The following is an 18,606-nucleotide window of genomic DNA, read 5'->3' as shown; positions in this document are numbered from 1 at the left end:
TCCCTCTAATCTCCTGAGACTGACACAGCTACAACATTGCTGCTTCTGCATCACTTAAAGCTTGATCCAGTTTTTCCTGAAGTCAGTACCAAAGCTCCCATTGGCTTCAATGGAACAGGATCAAGCCTCAACTTCTCATGAAGAGCTATCACCGGTGTGCCATGCAACTAGTTGATAATCTAGCCCTCTAAAAAAAATGAAGTGTACATTTAAAAGTTAGTTTCCTGCAGAGTACCAATTAGTGCCATGTGCGGATGTGGTACATTTTTCATATGTGGACATACACCATCCAGTGGGAATGGACTGGGAACATCTTACTTTACTTAAGCCCCCAACCAGCCATCATATAAAACACCTTTTTGTCACTGACACTCTGGTTTAGGTTTAAACAAGCAATCTTAGAGGTGAAAAGCTCCACATACAATTGACTGTCCCCTGAAACATTCAGGATCTTTGTGCAGGATCATTTAAATAAAAAAAATACAGTACATTAATATTTTATATTTTTGACCGGAACAGGTCAAATACAAGAAAGGCAGCTGTGTATGAGGCATGTCAACTTCAACTCAGTGTACAATTACAACAAGCAACGTTCTTACACACAGCCTAGCTGTACTCTGGGGACCTTCTTGTCTTGTTCACTGGGGCAGAGATTACTATAGCATCACCTTGAATATTATAAACTGTGTTAGAGCCCTACTGATTTCTTGATTTAATAGTGAGAAAATATAAAAGCACATTGGATTGCTGTGACCCCTTCCATCCAAGCAAAACAAACCAGTCAAGCATTACAATTCCCTTCAGAGGTAGGTAAAATATCCCCATTTTAGAGATTAGTGACATGCCAAGATCATGCAGCATGTCAATGGAAGAGCCAGGACATATTTTCCTTATAAGTAATATTTATATTACCATACATCTAGAAGCCCCAGTCAAGTATGGAGTTTCACTCTGCTAGGTAATGTACAAAAACACGGTGAGAGGACAGTCCCTTACTTAAAGGATTGGGAGGGGAAAGAGAGGCAAAGAGAGATTAAAAGTGACTTTCCCAGCATCACACAACAGGTGAGTTACAGAAACAGGTGTAAAGCCCAGGTCTTCTGAATCCCAGTTGAGGGCCCAGACTTTCTCTGGCTATCAATCAATCATTCACTTGCTTTAAACACTAGACCAAATTCCTTATAAATATCTCCACACTCCGACCCTATACTCTCTCTATGGGGGTATGGAATATCAGTCCTCATGGTTTTCACCTGCTTTTTACATTCCAGCCAATGTTGTTTAAAATATTATATACGCATTCCCCCTCCTGTTACACATGCAATGTGCCATCATCATGTATGAGATACTCATGCTTACTTTCCTCTGCAGCTGGCATCAGTGCTGCTCCAAGAGTTAGATGCTGGGAACGTATAAGAGCAAAAAGAAAAGGAGTACTTGTGGCACCTTAGAGACTAACCAATTTATTTGAGCATGAGCTTTCGTGAGCTACAGCTCACTTCATTGGATGCCCAATGAAGTGAGCTGTAGCTCACGAAAGCTCATGCTCAAATAAATTGGTTAGTCTCTAAGGTGCCACAAGTACTCCTTTTCTTTTTGCGAATACAGACTAACACGGCTGTTACTCTGAAGCCTACAAGAGCAAAGTAAACCTCACTCTTTTCACTCTGGCTGAAGCTATCACCTTTACTGGAGTGGCCCAAAGGACAGAAGTGCCTTGAAATTGCCCCCAATTCTGATACTCCTGAATGCTGATGTATGGAACCACCTTCCAAGCACCCAAGCTAACCCTTGCCCTTAAAGGGATTTTTATTTGCTTTTGGTTCTCTCTCTTTCATTTCTGATATACTGTATTTAATGATAAGATAGAAGGCTGCCTTTCAGGAACAGTCAGCATGTTATTTTCTGCATCTGAAAAGCAGGTGTTCTCCAGCCAATGTGAATATTTGGAGCAAATCCCTGTTTTGAAATGCAAATGATTTTGCAGCATCTGCATAGTTTGAGATAAAGCAGTTAACAATGAATTAATCCTTGTTTTATGCAGTTCATTATCAGGAGACTATGACCAGGCCAACAACATCTTTGGAACATAATGGGATCTTACCAAACAGGTAGAGAGTCTTTATTCAAACCAAGTACTTACATTTACAGTCACTCTGCTTTTGAGGACAGAATGTCACAGCAATACTGTACGGTTTAGTTTATTTTTTGTTGTTGTGTGTAACTAACCATCTTAGTAAGCTTTTGTTACAAAGGGGAAAAATCATATCTGATGTAAAGGGGTACAGCTCTGTTGAAGCTTTACACCAGGTCTGAATTTGCTCCAAAGAGTAATATAATGACTGACATTTGGTTAGGTCTGTTTTCTATTGGATTTGCTTTTAATTAACTAAACTGTGTATTCTATGAATGGTTGAAATTTTTCTGTGCCAGCTGTCTTTTCAATGAAAAACTGGGGTTTTGACTAAATTAATATTTTTTTAAAAGTTTCTGGTTTTTGTGAAACTTTTTTCTGAAAAAAAAATATAGTTCAAAACCAAATGTTTTTTTGTTTTTCAGATGAAAACCAAAACATTTTGATTCAGATATGCTGCTGCAGTGACTCATGGGAATTGTAGTTTGGTTGTCTCATGTCCCCATTCTCCTCTATGGGCCAAGTTTCCCAGCTGAACTTCATCCCCAATGATGCACTACAGGCATAGGACTTCCCTGATGCATCACCTCCCCTCACTAACAGGGGAAACTGGTGCATAGTAGGGCATGTAGTCTGACCTGGGAGCTTAGCATAAAGAGCATTTAACAATTTCCTTTTGTGATATCAGGACTAGTTTGTCCCTCTCAGACACATGAAGCTAAATTTTGCTGACAATAAAAGTGTGTGTGTCTTTGGAATAGCAACTCTGATGAGTGCTGAAACAATGTAGTCATGATACACTGAATGTGATATTTTTAAGAGCATGGAACATTGTCCCAATTCTGATCCCACTGAGCTCAGTGGCAAAACTTGCATTGACTTCAATAAGAACAGAGTTAGGCCAACCCTGAGAGATTTAGGGCTGGATTTTCTAGTCTGAAACAGCCAGAAATTACAGATGGAGAATTCCCCTTTTGAAGAAGAACTCTCTGCCAGTGGAAAACTCTGCCACCTCTTCTGCCAGCCATGCTTCCATCCCCAAATCCCTGGTATAAGGAGAGGGAATATCAGGGGCATTCCTGGGATGGGTGGGAGAGAGGGTTATGGCACTTATGCTACTAAACCCTTTGCTGTTCTAAGTTCTGCTGGGGGAGGCAGCTGATGATTGGCTTCAACTGGCTGCTTGCAATCACATTCTCCATTATGTACCTAAGCACAGTGCAATGGAGAATTAGGGCTACTGGGTCCCTGGAGTAAATATCAAACACACAAGGCCTCACCCCGCAAATGTTTATGCTTAATTTTACACGCGACTAGTTTAACTGAAGTCAATAGGACCACTCACATCATAAGATTAAACACATACGTAAGTGTTTGCAGGATAAGGGTCAAAGTTTAAAAATACCAGAAATGTAATTATTCTTCCATCCATACACATCACAGGCTAGTTAATGGAAAAAACAGTCTAGAGAAATATTTTTGCAGATGTGCCATATCTTTCAGGTTAAGAAAAAGTTCTCTGTATACAGCATGCAGAAAGTAAAGCATTTTTGTTATTTTCTACTGAACATGCTGTTATACCATTCTAATAGTTTCAGCTTTATCACATTACATTTATAATGCTATTTCAATGAAGATTGTCATTATTTTGAAACAGAATTATCTCAACCAACCACGCTACAGTGATGCTGTGGTTACTCATTAATAACTCAGTTCCCCCCCACACTGATGCAATTGTTTGATCCCTACCTGTTGATGTCTGATTTTCATAATCACTAGAGCTGCTAAATTGGGGGGAGGGGTATATTTTTTTCCATTTTTTGACCAGCTCTATCCATCAAGGGATACAGTGTATAAAAAGGGTGCTCATGAAATGCATTATTCAGTGAATAGCATATGATCAGATATAACAATAACTCAATTTATTGTTCTTATTAATTTATTGTTATTACTTTAGTACCTAGGACGCCCAGTCATGGACCAGGAGCCCATTATGCTAGGCACCGTACAAACACAGAACAAAAAAAAGCAGTCCCTGCCCAAAAGAGATTATAGTTACACATTGGACTAATATTTAACCCTCAACGTTTATATGATATAAACATCTTGGCCTATATTTTCAAAAGTGACTAGAGGTTCTGCTTGCCTCCATTTTTAGGTATCCAACTGGAGACACTATAAAGGGCCCTGCTTTACAAAAAGGGCCTAGTACAAATCTCTGTAAATCAGGCTACTTTCAGGGATTTCAAGTTGAGGAACAAAAATCATTAGTCATTTTTGAAAATGTAGGTCTTCAGTCTTTGACCTTGGATTTTGTTCAGCCCAGGAAATTGTTACCTCAAACAGGACACAGCCTCCTGTTAAAGACCAGGATGTAAAATGAATGAAGCAGCAAGTCACACCTTGCTTTGGATAAGTTAACAATTGCGTTTTCATATTTTTATTATATAACTTACTTGAAGATAATATAAGTTATAATTGAGGGATTGATTTCACTGGTACCTCAAGCCACCATAAGATTCAAAAGCCAAGTGCCCTGTCTCTGTGTGCTGGCTCTCTCATCTTGTTTGAAAGTACTCCACTGCTGAGCTGAAGGAATTGTGGGGTCCAGAAAGTCATCTGTTCATAATAAATATTGGATTTCAGATCTCCTTTTCAGCAAACCAATCAGTGTTCAATAAGAACTGAGCTAAGACCAACTTTCAACCATGGACTCTTGGACTGGCAGACCAATTACTCTTAGTTTAAATTGCAAAGCAGCCTCCTATTCTAACAGTGCTCCATTCCATGAGAGTCATAGAGAGAAAAAGAGAGTTTGCACATTCTCTTTGTTCAGAATAACCTTTACAAATATGAAAGGGATTTACTTTAAAAAAAATTCCCATTCGTGAATCACTTTTCAACTTATTATCATGCTGCCTGCCACTACTAATGAGACCCAACATTCATTCCTTCAAGGTCTTTAAGACATTGTTGTCGTGTCTCCCACAAGGAAATAATCTCTTATTTAAAAATAAACAAAGAAAAATTAACTGAACTTTTATAGGTGCTATGCCAAAGTCCTCCTCTAGCTTTCAAGAACTCCAAAACCAATCTTCTTTTTAAAGAAAAAAATATTTTAATGTATTTTCAGCATTTATGGTAGTGGGAAAAATAATTATATGAATGGAGGGGAAAGGGGTGTTTTTATTAAAGCTTTGTCAATGCCATAAAGATGTGGGTGTCCATTGGTATTTTTCAAAATTACTGTTATCCACTTAAGGGGCTGAGACAATTTGGAGGGGGAGAAAAGAATGATAATGATTCACTTGGGGTGAGATTCCATGCTATGCTCCTAGGAGGTGCAGCATAGAACGTGTGGAGCCACCTTTGTGACCTTCTAACTCTGTGCTGCTCCAGAAGCTGTAAAGATCTCTTGTGTAACAGCCCAGGGGGCGTGGGGGGGACTATCTATGTTATAGCAGCCTCCCAAATGGCCCCATGGGCCTGGAATCTCAGCAATGATGCTGCAGGCTAAGACCCTGCCTCTGGCAGGTCTCCTACATCTGGACTTGTGAGGAGGGGTCTTTGGAGGCAGCCTTATGGGTGTCTTCTGCAGTGCCTATACGAAGGGCTTCCTATTGTTAGGCTTTTGGGGCCCCTTTATGCTGCTGTGGCCCTTACATGGCATTAAGGGGCAGAGCGGGGGTAAAGATCTCACCCTTTAGTTTATTAGTGAAGGTAGAGATTTGTCCCATATGTACCATCCTTAAAGGTTTCTGATGCATCGGTGAAGAATGCAGCTTTCTAATTTGATGCCAGAAAGAATGAAGTAGTCCTAGACCTAAGTGACTAATTTACAAAAAAATATAAATAACATATAATAAATAAGGCATATATTCTCTTATTTTTCACACAAAATCTACAAGATCATCACAAATTCCTCAGATTTGCTTGTGCAAAATTACTTGTGCAAAATTATTAATATTGTGTGATTTAAGGGTTTTTTACTTTATGCATTCATCTTCAAATATTCTGTATACTCAATAGTCAGCACTCTCTATTCGAGTTCCACTAGACCTCGATCCTGCAAAGATTTACACTCATGCTCAATTTTATGCATTGAGTATAGTCCCATTGAGGTTAATGGGAATACTCAATGTGTAAAGTTAAGCACACTGGCTGTAAGGATCAAGGCCATAGTTAGTTGTGACTTGTCAGATTAGTCCCACATGGCACTATATCTGTTGCTTAGCCTGGAATCTGATCCAAAGCCCACTGAAATCAATGGAAAGATTCTCACTGACTTGAATGGGCATTGGATCTAGGCCTTACTGAGTTCCCAAGTGCTTCTCATTAAAGCTCAGCTGCATGAACACTGATGGAAAACGAACCCCCCAAAAGAACATGAACATGGCTGAAGTAAAATTATGGGCGAATTGGAAGGAATGCTTGCAGATATTCCTTATGTGGTCTATTCACCTCCACGTGGCACAGTGGTTAAAAAACAATTGAGAACATAAGAGAGATTGAATAGACAGTTGGACCAAGGATCAGAGCAGGGGCAAACCTGAACCTGAGAGCAATGGAGGAGTTCATAGGTTCTAGGCCAGGATCAATACCAAAGGTCAGAGTCTGAGTCAGGTTTCAGGGTCCAGGTCAGGAAGCAAAGTCCAGGTCAAACTATGATCAAAGCCAGGAACTCAGAAGCAAGGAGCAGAAATGATCATGGCAGCTACAGAAGGTCCATACTGTTGCCTGGATATTTCTTGGAATCTCCCTTGGGTTTACATAAGGTAGGGAGCCAATCAGGAGCCATTAGGCTGCTGTCTGTCATACCGCTTGAGACAGGACTTCCCATGGTCTGTGCCCACAGCAGGTCAAGGGGCCATGGAGTACAAGCTGGTTACAGCTGCTTCTGGGTGGCAGCTCTGTAGACCTATGTTCTAGACCCATGGGGGTCTTATATTACCTCCTACCTCCATGAGCGCCTGCACCAGCCTAGGTTTGTTTGGATGGGCCACATGGAAGGCTGCCACAGGGGCATGGACTTGGGACGTGGGCTCCCAGGATTGCTCCTCTGGGCTGTAGCCCTCCCAGTCTATGAGGTACCAGAGGGAGCCACGTCTGATTTTTGAGTCCAGTGTTCCATGAACCTCATACTCATTATGTCCTAGGATCCTCACCAGAGTGGGCACTGGTTGAGCCCAATGAGCAAGAAGGTTGTCGATGTAGGGTTTTAGTAAGGATACATGAAACACTGGGTGTATTTTGAGGTATCATGGTAACTGAAGCTTCATGGTCACTCAGTTGATTACCTGGCTGATGGAATATGGCCCAAGTTATGAGTGGTCTAGTTTATGACATGACTGGTTGGTGTGTAGGTTTTGGGCTGAGTCACACTTTTTGCCCAATGGTGAATCCCAGGCCTTCCTGGTGCCACTGGTCAGTAGTACTCGAAGGCCTTGTCCAGGTGGGCCTTGAGTTCTTCTTGGACCTCGTGAATCTGCTGCACCCTGTCAGCGTCTGCAGGATTGGTGGAGTTAATGGTGATGGCCAGTGGAGACGGGGGTGGAAGCCACAGTTTGCATAGAATGGACCCTGCCCGGTAGAGACATGGTCGGTGGTGTTGTAAGCAAACTCTGCTTGGAGTAGGAGGTTCAACCAGTTGTCCTGGTGTAAATTTGTGAAGTAGCACAAGTATTGTTCTAACACTTGATTTGCTCATTCGAACTGACTGTCAGTTTGTGGGTGACAGGTGGTGAATGTGTAAGTGCAGATCCCAAGCAATTGAAGGGTTTTGTGCCAAAACCACAACACAAATTGTGGCCCCCGATAAGTTGTGACTTACTCTGGGAGTCCATGGAGACTAATTAAATGAGTTACCAAGAGCTGGACGGTTTCTTCTGTAGAGGGTAGATGCACAATGGGGACGAATTTGTCAACTGACAATCACAGTGAAGACTGCAATGTGCCCATTAGACATGGGAAGCTTGACTAAAAGGCCAAGGTAGCCATTCAGGGTCTAAATGGGATCTCAGAAGGCATTAGGGTGCCAACGGGTTTCAAGTGCAGTATCTTGGTGCGGGCACATGTCCCACAGGAATTAACATACAAGTGGATTGTTGTGCACATTCAGGGCCACCAGAAGGAGCAAGCAGACAAATGGAAGGTTTTGAGGTGGGCCAGATGGGCTGCTAATGGTGAGTCATGACAGAGCCACAATATCTAGTTGGGTCTCAGTGGAACAAACAAACAGCCCTTGACATAGAAGAAGCCATCCTGAATCTACTGTTTCCCCTGGCTTGCTGTTTCAAGCCAGGGGAAACTTGGGAGTGGGTTCTCTTACAAAAGTTTTAAGTATTTTACACCTACACTATTACCTTTATCAACTCAACTTGTAGTCTTATTAAAACAAATTAGGTTTGTTTGACAAGACCTATTTTCCATAAAATGTTGACTGGCATAATTATATTCCTATTCTTTAATTCTTTATCAACTGAATCCCAAATCAGCTTTATTTTGCTCAGGATTTATATTCAGGCTAACAGCCTTATCCCAAGTCATTCCCCTTGTCTTCTTTTAATATTGACTTTACAATTCCAGGTCTCTAATTCCTATATTCATACATTCCAAGGCTACTCTTCAGCCAGAAGCCTTCTGGTTTTGCTTCCCAGGGGTTCATGCCAACTTCTCCCTTCAGTTTCAAGGCACTTGGGCTGGTTTCCCCATTTTTAACTCTGAGTTGTTGGACTCATTTCAGCTCAAAGCAAAAGTCAGTCAAACCAGCCAAGTTACACTTGGTGTTGGATAAAAGCCACAAGAAATTGCAAACACTGCATGGTTTTATTCGCAAAAATCACAAACTGGCCAGATTCACTTGAAAGGACAGAAAACACTAGTAAGTGTTTCTGCAAACGTGCTCTGAGTTTTGAGTTTGTAATGAAACCCCCAAACAGGTCAATTTTGTATGGACTGGGTTCATTGCAAATGTTTCACATAGCTCTATTGCTAATTTCCTGCATGTCTCTTCCACACTGAAAAACCCAAAGGCAAGAAACTCATCTCGGCCTTGTATGCACTGGGAAATTGACTAGCATAGTAACTTTATTCTGGAACCACTACACCACTCAAAACACAAATTAATTATTCTGGAATAAAAATGACCTTTATTCCACAACAGTATCCACACAGGAAACTATTCTAGAATGGCTATTGCGTAACAGCCTATTCTGCAATAGCTATGTCAATCCAATGTCCTCTTGTAGACAAAGGCCGCTGCTACATGATGTCCCAGTAATGCATTTAACGTTTTAACCTTCTTTGATTAATTGGGCTCAATGGAGTAAAGGCAATAATGGAGACTATTTGTATTTACCAAAATAAAGATCAGTTTGGTCTCTCTGTGGTTTCTCTGCAGCTTGTGCTTTCAGATGAGACAGAAGAATTGGCAGTCTTTTTGGCATACTCACATCAGCCAAACATTCAAATTCTGAAATTATCCATAGTAATTCTCCATAGTAATTCCTTGTCATTCTAGTTGTCCTGGTAAGGGAAGCTTGATTTATACTTAACTACATGATGTCTGTTGATAAAGTCAGAACTGTAGCAAATGACCCGAGCCAACAACTCTGCCCTATGAATGAAAATGGATGAAAATACCTCCAGATGCTGGCTCTGTTGAAACTTTAAAAGGCAACTGTACTAAACACAAAGTTCTAGGTAGACCTGTGGTGTAAAAAGAGTGAGTTAGAGACCTACTGAGATACAGGTTTGTTTTTCATCAGTGCATCAGAGTCAAATTCTTATACCATACTCAATAAGGAAAACTTGAGTCATCCTGACTATTCCCCAACCTCTGAAAATGAGCCGAGAGTGTTCAAAAGTGCTTTGACATATGCCCCCTTCCTGACTTACCTCTCTTCTCAGGATGTGGGAGACATCTCTGATAAGCAACTACTTTTACTGTTGATTTAAGATCCAGGGCTATGTTATAAAGCTTAGAGTCCTAAAACTCAGGTGGTACTTTACTACTCATAAAACCATAATTCCTCTTGCTCTACTGTCAGGGGTGGCAAACACTGTAAAACAGCAGATTCATTTTAACCCAAAGGTTCTGAAATAACTTTGAAGATAATGACCATTAAATGCTTTTTGTTGAAACAATACACACACACACACACACACACACACAAAGACTTTATGCAATACTCCTAATGAAGTGAGGAGAAATGCACCCTCCCCTTCCCCAGTGTCTTGTCTTAATGCTTAAATATACTACGCTTAGAGCTGCTTATTTTCTTAACAAGATGTGCTGAAACCTTGAAATCTGACTCTACCAAGGTGAGAACCTCCAACTTCAGATGGATCATCATTCTAGCGTGTTACTTTCAAGGGGTATGCATCCCCAAGTAAACAGGAGCACAACACTCAAAGGGTAGTTTATTCAGTGAAGACCAAAAATAGTGCCTCAAAGAAATATCTTACAGCTGTTCATGACAGAGTTGGGGTATTGAAGAATCAGTCTTTGCCGTGTTATTCTACTCAGAAATCAGGGTTGGTTTATCAACTTTAAGAGGACAATACAAAAAGTTATTGGTAGACAGTACCACTAGCATCTGCTTCCCCCTCCACCCCTCACTCTTCTTGTTACTGTTGAGCTGGTATAACACAATAATAATGTTCCTAATGATATTGTTACTGCCTGTAGTAGATAACTGGTGATCTAACCACTTTAAAAAACAGCTGTGTTGTATCACTGATCGTGCCAGATCCTATTCTAACAGTTCAAATATACATCTCTCTCTCTCTGTATATACATATATATACACACATGCACACACACACACACATATATTCACAAACATACCCATACTCACTCTATATATCCAGAGCTATGTATATATAGATGTAGATATATAGCCACAAAAAAAATTGTTAACTTTGAGCTTAAGCTTCTAAAATGTATATCCCACCAACACTACCTCCATCTCCAAAAGCAAGGAAATAATTAGTAAAATCATTCAACACCCCATCAACTCTGCACTTAACAGCTCCCCTTCTCAACTTAAATTACCTTCCTTCCACCACTGACAGCTACTGAAACTGGAGTGGATGGGGAAGGCAGCTGCCTCCAAGCTGGGAAAGGATGTCCTGGTAGTTCCTGTTGTCATTCCTATGGCAGTTCCTGGACAGCTGGTGCCCAGTTCCCTATGTTTCCCCCACCCCTCCCAGTGGCTGTAGCCCTGTGTGCCAATGCCCCCTGCCCTCCACCCAGGTGCTGGTGCCCTGTCCCATCCCCCACCGCACCATGGCAACTGGCATGTGCTCCTGGCCCTCCCCTGGGCCAGGACCATCGTGGCTCGAAGGGGGTGGGGGGGCAGAACCAGGCTGGCCCAGCGAGTCATACCTGCTCCCTGGCCTCTGGCCCAATCTCTTGAATAATGGTGGCTACTCCAGCCCCTCCTCTGAGGCCTGCTCTTGCTTCTATGAGAGCAGTGGGGGTGGAAAACATTGGGGAGATTAGAAACATAGATCTGTCCCCCCTCAGTATTTCCATTGTGGAGGAGCTAGTTCCCCCTCCTTCCCCGTTACACTGCCCCTGAGCATCTCTCTCTGCCTTAGACTTGGTCCATATTTGAAAAGTTTTACCTCCCTAACTATGTTGGTAAGGGGTGTGATTTTTTTTTTTACCAACATAGTTAAGCAGGTGAAAATCTTAAGGTAGCCATAATTATACCTGTATAAGGCACTTTATACTGCCACGGCTTATTTTGCTTCACTAAAACTGAATGGTATAACTGCAGCTACTCTGGTAGGTTTCTACCACTTTAACTACCCCAACACAGTGAAACAAGCAAAACTTGTAAGCGTAGACCAGGCCTTACGATTTTATATCACTGCCCAATACTCTACTATCTGAGTGCCTTCTACCAGTTGCAATAGCAATATTCCCTTGGTTGGTTTGATGGTTGCTTAGTGGAGTCCTGCAGCAGCTTTTAAAGGGACCTGGTGTCAGAGCCCCTGGAAGCCCTTCTGGGAAAGGAGGGATATCTCTACTCTGATCCAGAACAGCAAATGTCCAGCCTTCACTCTGTCCATGAACACAAGCCTGTGTCAATGTCAGTGCTGTGATTTCTACATAAAAAAATTAATGCCAAATTTAATACAATCACTGACATCACTCACCCATTCACATGGGTTTCTATTCTGTAATCTCTAGGAAAATGTATTTCACAGCAGCATTTGAAACCTCACTTCCACACACTGCTACAACACCATGTATTGTGTTGCATACAGTGTAATTTATTAAAATAGTCCAACCAATCATCAAAAACCATGATCATATAACCAATGCAGATGGTCAGAGATCAAATATGCCTGTTGATTGTTCAGCATGAGGGAGAAGATAGGTGAGTTGTGGTTGATGGCAGGAGGTTGTTGAGGTTAAGAAGGAAAACTAATAAGTGGTGAATGACTTAGTTGCTTATTTCCTTGCATTGTACAATTTGTATTGATGGGATAATGCTGTCGAGCAATGTTAGTGTTTTTCTTGTGGGTGTGTGTGTTAGATGTACATACATATACACACACACACGGCCAGATTCTCAACTAGTATATTCAATGGAGCTGAGTTTACACCTGCTGAGGATCTGACTTGGGGTGCTCAGAACAGTGAATACAGGCATAAAACAAGAAAACAGGATGCAGCACACCAGTGAAACAGCCACCCGGGTGCCTGTCACACACAATCTTGAGAGGATAAAGAGTTTAAGCCATGCTGTAAAACAAGATTATTCTTATAAATAAAACATTTCTTTTAGCAAATGAATTCTAGAGCCAGTAACCTCAACATAAATATCCTTTCTGTCTCTGGAATCCTAATCTTCCTCTCTGCATCAGTTTTCTCCAGCTGAACTTCTGCACTTCCTTTTAATAAAGGACAGTTATGTGGTGGGCCAGGAACTGAGTAATCAATTTGCCCAGCTAGAGACAGGCACTTTTCTGAGAGTAGAATATTATTTTGTGGGAGTGAGGATGGCATGTTATTATTACAAATATCAATGCCTTCCTTCTCTTATGTTTTCATTGACTTGCTTTATAATCAGCTACTGACTCTCATTATTATTTTGTTTGATTGTTAACCTCTGCTTTTTTTCTCAAACATTTACTTTAAACTCCGCATGTTACTTTGCTCTGGCAGTTACGATGGTAAGCTCCATGCCAAATTTAGGAATGGTTCTTACTATTTAGGGATTCTGGATTGAAACAGTGGGAGATTCTGACTGTAATACGAATGGTTCTGAACTCTCAGTTGCATATGACTTTGGAGCATTGTTCTGTGACAACCTTCTGGGCCCAGTTGTGGAGATCAACAGAACTGTTTTCTTGAGTTCACCAGTTTGATAAGCCTACCATAATGGGGTTCTCTGTGAAAAGCACATCTGTAACTAAAAGTCACTTTGAATCTGCCAACTGAATGCTTTTTTAAAAAAAACAGTCAAGGAAAAATGTGTGGGGGGTGGATGAGTATCTTTATTTAGGGATCCAAACTCCAAGCATTCCTTAGAGATTTTTTCTGGTATCTTGGGAGGTCAGCACACCGGGTTGTAGCTGCTATAGCAATGTGAAATTTGCACATACTAGCAGATCTCTTTTCATCCACCCACAGTAGAGTCATAATTTCCCAAAGTAGAAATGCCATTGCATGAAGTATGATAGAGATGCAACAGTGAGTTAATACAAGGCCTGATTAAGAGAAAAGAACATTCCCTGTCATTCACCGTAAGAAATGTTGTCCCGGAAATAAATTGCTCAAATGTCTCAACTGTTCATTGCTCATTATTTAGGTGTGGCTTGAGCTATTCCATAGAATGGTAATAACAGTGCATTACTGGATACCCATTGATTTAAGGTATTCAGTCTACTGTTGTATGAGCACTTGCAGGTTCCAGTGTGGATGCAGAATTTGGCTCTCTGACTGTTATCGAGCAGGAACAAGCAGTAAGAGCAGGGGACCACAAGTCAGGACACCCTGTTTCTATTTCCAGACCTGCCACTGACTGGTATGTATAACTTTGGCTGAGTCTCTGTGCCTCTTTTAGCCCTCTGTAAAATGGTGATAATGATACTTGCCTACTCATGTAGGTGAGTCAATTTTGAGATGGTCATATGAAGGATGCTAGAGAAATGAGAAGTGGTATTACGGAATTGCAGTAGCAATTCTGAAGTTACACTTGTAAGACAGTAAAACCTCACAAAGTAAAACCCCAAAAACCTCACAAGCTACCAGCTATCTACCACTCATATTTTAACCTACGTAAGGAAACCAGAGATTTGAACTTCTCCTATCTGAAATTTTCAGTATGGTCGAGACAACAACATGTTTCTTATTTTCCATGTAATAAGAGATAGTTCTGTTTCTGGACTGAACTACCTCCATTCCACTATGAGCCAGAAAGCCCATCTGTGTTGTCAAAAACACATCTTTCATTGGTTGGCTGATGGGCAGGGACCCAGGAATGGAGTTGAGGTTGTTTGTAGAACCATATCTGTGAATCTCCTCACTTACAAATGTTCGAGTTTTGTGATAACTGCACCATTGTAATGATCATTTTTAGGGGGGAAGGGAAAACTATCACTTCTCATTTGGGCCCAATCTGAGGTGCAGAATCTCAGCTGGTGTAAACTGGTTTGGGTCTATTAAAGTCAATGGAGTGATGCCAATTTATACCAGTTAAGAATCTGATATCAATCCTGGGGCATCACATTTATTTTCAAGAGAGAGAGAGAGAGCAATCCTGTGGCAGAGACCTTTGAACTATTGATGAACAATACAGTAGAATAATTTAAGTAATATTTCTTATTTCATGACCACTCTGATTCAGCTATAACCTATTAATATCTTATTCCAAGTTACTGTTATGCCCCCTAACACTCAGGTGGGCAAAGGTATGGAGTGGATGGAATCATGGTTCTGTTTTTCCAAAGCTCTGGTCAGCATGGCTGAGCCAGTACAGAGAGGGAAGAGAGAAGCAGAAAGGCCCAGTGGTTAAGATACTAGCCCAGAACTTGGGCTTCCTGTGTGAGCTGAGACAATTCAGTTAGCTTCTATATGCATCACTCTCCATGTAGCACTTTCCTCCTTCACAGGGTGTTGTGAGGAAAAATACATTAAAGATTGAGAGGGACTCATATAATAAGGTCATGGGCCTATGTAAGTATCTAAGATGGATAGAAGTAAGCCACTCCAGCAAAAAGGCTGATTCAGTTTACTTCTCCCTACATTCCTCTCACCCCAAAAAAGGAGGAGGGTGGGGAACAACAGGGATCAGATTGTAACTGGTCCCTGGCCTGTTCTAAAGGAAAGCACAACTATGATGACCCTTACTCAGGCTGTATTGTAAGGCTATAATTCATCTCTTGGGACTTAAAGGTATTCAGTACCTTGCAGGATCAGGAGCTTAATAATAAATAAAATATAGCAATGTAGTACTTCAGGATGAACAGGACCCTCTCTCTAAAATGGGGCATTTCAAAATGATGCCATGAAGTAGTTGTTTGAAGTGTTGTAGCCATGTTGCTCCTAGGATATTCAAGAGACAAGGCGGCTGAGGTAATATCATTTATTGGACTGACTTCTGTTGGTGACAGAGACAAGAAGAGCAGCTCTGTGTAGGTCGAAAGCTTGTCTTTTCACTAACAAAAATTGGTTCAATGAAAGATGTTACCTCACCTACCTCGTCACCATGAAATAGTGTTACGTTGGCTATTATTACAGACAGCTTACTAAGCTTTTATTTTTAACAATATGACTTTAACACAGGCTTCAGAGTCCATTGAGTGAATGTGTTACCATGCTGGAGCCAAGAAGAGAGGAACGGTTCTGAGTTCAGGAGGGCTGGCAGGATTTCTGATTCCAGTGTTGGCTCTGGCTGAGCAAAACCGTGAAGGTGAAAATCTCAATCTTTCAGAGAGTTGCAGCTCATTATAGCACACTTAGAGCAGCTGCCAGAGCTAACCTTGGCTGGGGGTGTAGGCAGATGTTCTTGCATATTAGAGCGGAGTAGGGGTATACAGTCCTGACAGGATAATTGAAAACCCTCTGTCTCCTGGACTGGTTTCTTGTATTGTTGCCTCTTAATTTTTTTAAGTAACCAGGACAGGAAGTCCACACTGCAATATCTGGAGCATTGGTACACACTCCCACCCGCTAAACAGATATACATGTCTATGAGTGTAAATTTTTAGAGTATAACATCCAACATTTAAACTAAGAATTATAGAAAGGAGGTTGTCATAATGTTAGAGCTGGCGAAGAACAAAGTTATATCATGAATAAACACTGTCAATAGTTTTTATGTCATTAATGACCAATCTGTACTGCTACCTCTAACGGATGTTTGGTTCAGATACAGAAACTGGCTGATGTTAATTTTGAATACGTACTCTCCAGCTGTATTAGCTGTATGCTCTAGCTAAAAACGTGATTAAACTCCATAAATCACATGGATGATTTGGGAGACAGCATAGTCCATTGGACTGGGTGTCAGGAGGCCAGCATTCTATTCCCACCTCGGCTACTGACCAGCATGTAACCTTGAGCAAATCGTATCACTTCCCCACACTCTCCTTTGTTTATCTTCTCTGTTTACAGTGTTAGTTCTTTAGGGTGGGGGCAGTCTCATTATACGTTTGAACACTGCCCAGCAAAAGGGGGCTCTGATCTCAGTTGTGGCTTCTGATACATGCTACTTCTGCTTAGCATTTCACTTTCAGTTTCACCTCATCTGTTTCATACTTAGGGAAACATGCACCAGCTAGAAGTGCTAGTCAATTATGCATATTACTACCACCTTTCTGGGCACTGGATTGATTCCAGGGCTTGGCAATGGGTAAGAAAAATGACAGCTGTTTTAATTGCTCTAATACAGGAGCACCTTATGTATAGAAGGTTTTCTGTATTATGTGCCAGAGTCTAATTTACATGTTAAACTATTGGAAACCCCTCTATCCTTCCTGGGTTACTCAGGAGCAGGCAACTCCCACCCATTGCCTAGGCACTTTACATCATTAAGGATAATGGAGATTCTGGGGGTCCCAGCTGAGATGGGGAATTAGGTAAGAATCCCCTAGTCACTGCTTTGCAGTGTGAAAAGGAGTCCTTGTGGCAACTTAGAGACTAACAAATTTATTTGAACATAAGCTTTCTTGAGCTACAGCTCACTTCATCGGATGCATGCAGTGGAAAATACAGTGGGGAGATTTATATACACAGAGAACATGAAACAATGGGTGTTATCATACACACTGTAACGAGAGTGATCAGGTAAGGTGATCTATTACCAGCAGGAGAGTGGGGGGGGGGAGGGGAACCTTTTGTAGTGATAATTAAGGTGGGCCATTTCCAGCAGTTGACAAGAACGTCTGGGGGCGGGGGGGGAGGGAGAGGATAAACATGGGGAAATAGTTTTACTTTGTGTAATGACCCATCCACTCCCAGTCTTTATTCAAATTTAAGTTAATTGTATACAGTTTGCAAATTAATTTCAATTCAGCAATCTCTCACTGGACTCTGTTTTTGAACTTTTTTTGTTGAAGAATTGCCACTTTTAGGTCTGTAATCGAGTGACCAAAGAGATTGAAGTGTTCTCCGACTGGTTTTTGAATGTTATAATTCTTGATGTCTGATTTGTGTCCATTTATTCTTTTATGTAGAGACTGTCCAGTTTGGCCAATGTACATGGCAGAGGGGCATTGCTGGCACATGATGGCATATATCACATTGGTAGATGTGCAGGTGAACGAGCCTCTGATAGTGTGGCTGATATGATTAGGCCCTATAATGGTGTCCCCTGAATAGATATGTGGACAGAGTTGGTAACAGGCTCTGTTGCAAGGATAGGTTCCTAGGTTAGTGGTTCTGTTGTGTGGTGTGTGGTTGCTGGTGAGTATTTGCTTCAGGTTGGGGGGCTGTCTGTAAGTAAGGACTGGCCTGTCTCCCAAGATCTGTGAGAGTGATGGGTCGTCCTTCAGGATAGGTTGTAGATTATTGATGATGCGTTGGAGAGGTTTTAGTTGGGGGCTCAAGGTGATGGCTAGTGTTGTTCTGTTATTTTCTTTGTTGGTCCTGTCCTGCAGTAGTTCTCTTAGTCCTATGAATATTTATAGTTGGCGGAGTCTCCACCTGGATAAGCATTCTATATACCTGTGGGCCTACCTCAATTGCCTCCCAGAACAATTTATATATAATATTCAGAAACACCCAAAATAAAACCAACACAAATTTACTTAAAAGTTATCCTAACATACAATGGAAAATGCAACAGATTAATATAAATTAAGTTGTTGTCTATATCAGATCAGAAGGTGGAGTTCCAGTGGCTCAGCTAATGGCCACAGCTTTCAACAGCAAGTTACAACATAAACCTAACCAATGTTCTTGGCGTTATATACAGATCCACCTCATCCCTGAGTGCACACTCGCCCTTAAG

At 41.3% G+C, this 18,606-nt stretch overlaps 1 long non-coding RNA gene across 2 annotated transcripts in view; it reads left to right on the top strand.

The window, feature by feature from the left end:
- LOC142071507 (uncharacterized) overlaps positions 1–18,606 on the top strand; it is a 61,640-nt gene that overhangs the window by 18,805 nt on the left and 24,229 nt on the right. Inside the window, exons 2-3 of one of the 2 annotated variants that reach the window (XR_012667565.1) lie at positions 2,045–2,111; positions 2,560–5,328. This is a non-coding gene — a long non-coding RNA (uncharacterized LOC142071507). Of the gene's footprint in view, positions 1–2,044; positions 2,112–2,559; positions 5,329–18,606 lie in introns of those variants that run through there. The other variant, XR_012667566.1, reaches the window with a different exon arrangement.

Source organism: Caretta caretta, chromosome 3 (assembly GCF_965140235.1).
Source record: "Caretta caretta isolate rCarCar2 chromosome 3, rCarCar1.hap1, whole genome shotgun sequence".
Classification (NCBI taxonomy): Eukaryota; Metazoa; Chordata; order Testudines; family Cheloniidae; genus Caretta; species Caretta caretta.
This window is presented reverse-complemented; position numbering and strand designations above follow the sequence as displayed.